This window comes from Tenrec ecaudatus, chromosome 4, assembly GCF_050624435.1.
Source record: "Tenrec ecaudatus isolate mTenEca1 chromosome 4, mTenEca1.hap1, whole genome shotgun sequence".
Taxonomy (NCBI): Eukaryota; Metazoa; Chordata; class Mammalia; order Afrosoricida; family Tenrecidae; genus Tenrec; species Tenrec ecaudatus.
Genome location: NC_134533.1, coordinates 67,355,615 through 67,361,418, shown reverse-complemented (window position 1 = coordinate 67,361,418; position 5,804 = coordinate 67,355,615). Strand labels below are relative to the sequence as shown.

General features: G+C 37.6%; 1 pseudogene; it reads right to left on the bottom strand.

The window, feature by feature from the left end:
• Window positions 1–4,881: 4,881 nt before the first annotated feature.
• LOC142446856 (olfactory receptor 51G2-like) lies at window positions 4,882–5,538 on the bottom strand (annotated as a pseudogene).
• Between the last annotated feature and the right edge of the window lie 266 nt (window positions 5,539–5,804).

The window sequence follows — 5,804 nt, the reverse complement described above, 5'->3', positions numbered from 1 at the left end:
AAGTGAGTTTGGAGAATGATGAGGGCAATGAATGTATAAGCGTGCTTTACACAATTGATGTATGTGTTAATTGTGATAAGAGTTGTATGAGCCCAAATAAAATGATTTTTTTAAAAAGCAAGAGAAACCTCCCTGGTGGTCTAATTATGTCAGTAATTTTGTACCCAAAGGAGTACATTGTTTTGCATAAAATTTGTTGGTTTATATTGTAGGCCTATAATTCTTAAGAAATTACTTATTTTAATCTCTCTAGTAGACATTCCAAGTATGATACATTTAATACACAATTAACATTTACCCTGAGCCACACTCGGGATTACCGCCAGGGAGGTTAACCTGGCATTGCATGATGCTCATCTTTCCGACACGATGGCTGGAGACAACGCTGGTGCATAAGCATATGTGGTGAAGAAAACTGATGGTGCCAGCTATCAAAAGATATAGCATGTAGTGTCTTAACAGCTTGAAGATAAACAAGCGGCCATCTAGCTGAGAAGCAACAAAGCCAACAAGGAAGCACACCAGCTTGTGTGATCATGAGGTGTCGATAGAATCAGGTATTAGGCATCAAAGATCCAGAACAAAAATCATATCATTGTGAATGAGGGGAGTGTGGAGTGAAGACCCAAAGCCTGTCTGTAGACAATTGGACATCACTTAATAGAAGGGTCGCGGGGAGGAGATGAGCCTGTCAGGGTGCAATATAGCACTGATGAAACATAAAATTTTCCTCTAGTTCATCAATGCCCCCCCCACTATCATGACCCCACTTCTACCTAACAATTTGGGCTAGACCAGGGCTTGTACACAGGTACAGATAAGAGCTGGGAACACAGGAAATCCAGGACATATAAACACCTCAGGACTAATATTGAGAGTAAACATACCAAGAGGTTAAGGGGAAGGTAGGGGGAGAAAGGGGGAAAACCAATCACAATGATATACCTATAACCCCCTCCAACGGGGATGGACAACAGAAAAGTGGGTGAAGGGAGATATAGGTCATCAGTGTAAGACATGAAAAATAATAATTTAGAAATTATCAAGTGTTCATGAAGGAGGGAATGTGGGGAAGGAGGGGAAAATTAGAAGCTGATACAAAGGGCTCAAGTAGAAAGAAAATGTTTTGAAAATGATGATGTCAACAAATTCACAAATATGCATAACATAATGGATGGAAGAATGGATTGTGATAGGATGGAAGAATGGATTGTGATAAGAGTTGCACGAGTCCACAATAAAATGATTAAGAAAAAAAAGATTTGTAGTCTCAGAAATCCTATATAGTATTGTGATAAGCAGGAATTATTTGGAAGAAGGTAGTGGGTTCGGGTTAATGAAATCTTACCCTGTCCAGGCACTACTACTAGTACTTTATATGCATATTTCCATATAAAAGTACTTTATATGCATACTTCCAAAAGCTATATCATTAAAAGTAATGTATTAGTGAGTAATGGATTAATTTATGGCAGCTGACTAGAGACTACTCTTTTGACAATAAGCATGAGTCCTATTTCTTAAACCCTGAATTTTCTGGTTAATTATAAAAAAATCTATTTATATCTAGCAGAATTATTTCAAGTTCAAATCTTTCTATTTTAAGGAAAATTATCATCTATGATCCAATATATTCACTGAACTACTCTGTTTTATAATCCCTAATCACAGCTAAGTATCCTGACTCCATTTACATAATAATATTTGTTCTGGAATGTTGTTAGGGGCCATCAATTCAGTTCCAACTCATAGCAACTCAATACACAACAGAAATACTACCTGATGCTGTGCAATCCTCAACATTAGCATATCTGAGTCCATTGTTGCCGCCACTGTGTCAATACATCTCCTTGACAGTCTTACTCTTTTTCACTGAGCATCCACTTTACCAAGTATGAGGTCCTTTCCAAGGAATGGTCTCCCCTAATAACATATCAAATGGATGTGATATAAAGTCAAGCCATCTTCACTTCTAAGGAGTATTCGGTTGTACCTCTTCCAAGATAGATGTGTTTGTTCTGATAGTCTATGGGATTTTCAAAATTCTTTACCAACATATTAATTCAAATGCATCAGTTCTTTTGTGGTCTTCCTTATTCATTATCCAACCTTCTCATACAAGAGGTGATTGAAAATACCGTGAGTTCAGTCAGGTGCACATCATTCTTCAAAGTAACATACTTGCTCCTCAACACTTTAATGAGGATTTGCCTCATGTAATACATTGCCTGGATCCTTGAAATTGGTTGACTGCTACTTCCATTAATATGGACTACGAATCCAAGTCAAATGCCATCCTTGGCTACTTTGATATGTTTTCCATTGATCATAAGGTTGTATCAGTTGTGAGGATTTTGATTTTCTTTCATTGAGTGATAATCCATATTGAAGACTGAAGTCTTTGATCTTCATCAGCAAATGCTTCAAGACCCTCTTGCTTTAGCAAGCAAGGTTGTGTTACTTCCATATTGCAGGGTATGAATAAACCTCCTTCTAATTCTCATACTGCATTTATCTTCATATGGTCCAACTTCTTGAATTATTTACACAGCATTCAGGTTTCATTTGTATGATGAAAGGGTACAACTGATGGCATCTTTCCTGATTTTAAACCAGGTAGTATTCTGCTCAGTTGCTATGACGACTGCTCTGTCCATGCACAGTTTCCACATGAGTACAATGCAGTGCTCTCTAATTCCCATTCTTCTCAATATTATCCATAGTTTGTTAAGATATACACAGTTGACTGCCTTTGCATAGTAAATAAAATGCTGGTAAATTTCTTACGGGGAATTCTCTGCTTTCAGTCAAGGGGCCTTCTGACTTTATCACTGACATCACATGTGCCATGTCCCCTTCCAAACCCAGCTTGAATTTCTGGCGGCTCTCTGGAATAGATGCTCCCAATTCTTTCTAAAATATTTGTTAAATATTCTGTGGTTTATTTTGAACATGACAATATCCAGATTTCAAGATTTTAATTCAATGTTAAGACAATGTTTTATTAAGTCTTTTAAACAAAAAGAAGATACTTTTGAGGAAAAACAAAATCCTATGATTTTATGTAACTCGTCTTTTTCTTATGTTTCTGGTAATGTTCCTTAATGGTTCTTTACTGTTACAATGGTAGGCCCACTATGTTCCCTTTGATGGCTATGCCTCTCATTAGTCTATCTTTCAGTCATTGTCTCTGACAACAGGGTCAATTTGATCCTTTTAATATTAACATTTAAATTCATAGATTTTAAAGATATGCACTTAAATCATGGGCTACCCATTTTTAGGATCCTTGCTTCTGTAGTTAGTGGTTTATTTGTTTAATTTTAAATTGCTCCACCCATTAGAATTAAATTCTTCACTATATAGTACAGTTAGTAGCTGGTTCAGAGAAGTGAGTGCGTGTCACAGTGGAACTATACTCAGTAAGGTTTTCAAGGCCTGCCTGGATCTCGACCACTAGGCCCATCTGCAAAGGCATACAATGCACCTTCTTCCCTCTCACTGTGATGTTCCTATCATTTATGCTTAGCATCCCTGTGGTACATTTCCTACAACTGATACACCTAAATAAATATACTCTTATTAATTGAAACTGGTAGTTTACGTTAGGGTTCACTCTGTCTTATAAAGTTCTGTGTGATTCACAAATGGATGTCATGTGATAACCACTACAGCATCATTGGGAAAACAATGTACTGTCCCAAAAATGTCCTTGTTCCACCTTTTTACTGCTAAACCTAAACCTATGGCAACCACTAATCATTTTGCTCTCTATATAATTTTAGTTTTTACAGAATGTCACGTTGTTGTAATCACAGATTGCATTGAGTAAACAACATATATATAAATTTTTTCATTCATCTTTAGGAAAAATTTCTCCATACTTGGTTTCTGACACAATGTGTAATAAATTTTAGTGCTCTGGAGTTTTCAAAAGGGAGAATTTGGCATAGCCTTGATTTTTATTAATTTTTTGTTAGCATTTCAGTTACTGCTAGTTTGAACTACTATCTATTGGGCATATGAACTCCTCTGGGACAATTTCTCTAGGAGACTTCATTAGTTGCAATAAGTAATTGTGAATGTGAGAGAATTGCTTCAATCAGAGATTGTTGATTTCTTAATAAGCCATCCATTACCCGTCTAAACCAAGGAAGGTTAAAGAGAAGAACTGTATTGCTAAAATCACTATCAGCTTTTACTAAAGGTGTTTTTTCCATGGAGAAGTAATTGTCAAAATTATTTTTATGAAAGCAGTAGAGATAGAACACCATCTTTATGGGAGGATTAAATGAAATTTCCTTAGCAAGCAGGATGTCAAGTCAGAGAAGCTCGATGGAAATCCAGCGTGAAGGTGAAGGAGGAAGGGAAGGGGTTCACATGTTGGAAGAGGGAATAAGGTGACAGAAGTTCCAGCCTAATGATGAAAACCCATTGTAAGTAATCAAACAATCAGGATTTTCTGATAGTAGAGATATTGTATGTTTAACAAAATATCGAGTTGTCATCATACAGCTGAGAAAAAACTTTACAGGATTTTTGAGACATTAATATGCAAGGTATTGGTAAAATGACAGTGTGACAGACTCAAGGTTTTATTTTGACTGCCTTGGATTTCTTTTATTTTTCTTCAGCATTAACCTAAATTTACACATCAGCAATCAACAGTCTGTTTCACAGTCAGACCTTGACCCTATTTTAGCTGCTTCTTCAGAATCTCTTCACACAGATGTAGTCAATTTTATTTCTGTGTATTCCATTTGGAGAATGCATAGTAGACTTTTGTGTTGTTGGAAAAAGGAATTTGCAATTAAGAAGTCAGTGGTCTTGCAAAAATCTGTCATGCGGTGATTTCCAATTTCTCTCCTGGGTCCCCAGGTTCTACACTAGGATGAAGACAGCATCCACTGCAAATGTGCAGAGTACAAAAACCAATCCGTAGACACTGCTGAAGGTGACATCCCCACAGGCCAAGTTCAACATATCTGGGTAGTAGCAATAAGAGTGTGAAAGGATGTTGGCTCCACAAAAAGGAAAATTCTTGAGAAAAAGAGGCAAAGGGATCAGCAGAGTGACACCTCTGATGAGAGCAGCTACGCTAAGGCAGACAACAGAAGAGTGTGTCAGGATCCTAGTGTAGCTCAGCGGAGCACAGATGGCCACCAAACGGTCCAAAGCCATGGCCACCAGGACACCTGATTCTACCGAGGACAGGGTATGGATGAAGAACATTTGAGTCAGGCAAGCATCCAGACCAATGCGGTGCACATCAAACCAGAAGATAGCCATGACACTAGGCATTGTAGTCAAGGAAAGACCCAGGTCAGTGAGAGCGAACATGGCCAAGAAATAAAACTAAGGTTCATGAAGATTTTGATCTGCTCTAACTAGGATGAGGAGAAGAGAATTGCCTGCAATGGTCATCAGGTAGAGAAGGCAGAAGGGAATTGAGATCCATATGTACGCAGCCTCCAATCCAGGGATTCTGATGAAGGAGAAGGTGGGGCAGTCAGAGGCAGTGTGATTTAAAGCTGGCATGTGGACTGCAGGGGAACTGTCCGTGCAGACACTTGCAGGCCTAGAAAAGAGAAAATGTGTGTTGTGAAAGTGGAATACATACATTAGAATTGAAAACATTGTTTACATGTGGAATTGTACAATTTCAAAAGGTGAAGCAACCTTTTAGCTCATAATTTTTCTCTTTAAAAATAATTTTATTGGACTATATCTCACATATCATCCAATATAATTGCTCAGTTATATTAAGATCAGCTGGGCAATCATCACCACAATCAATTTCATAA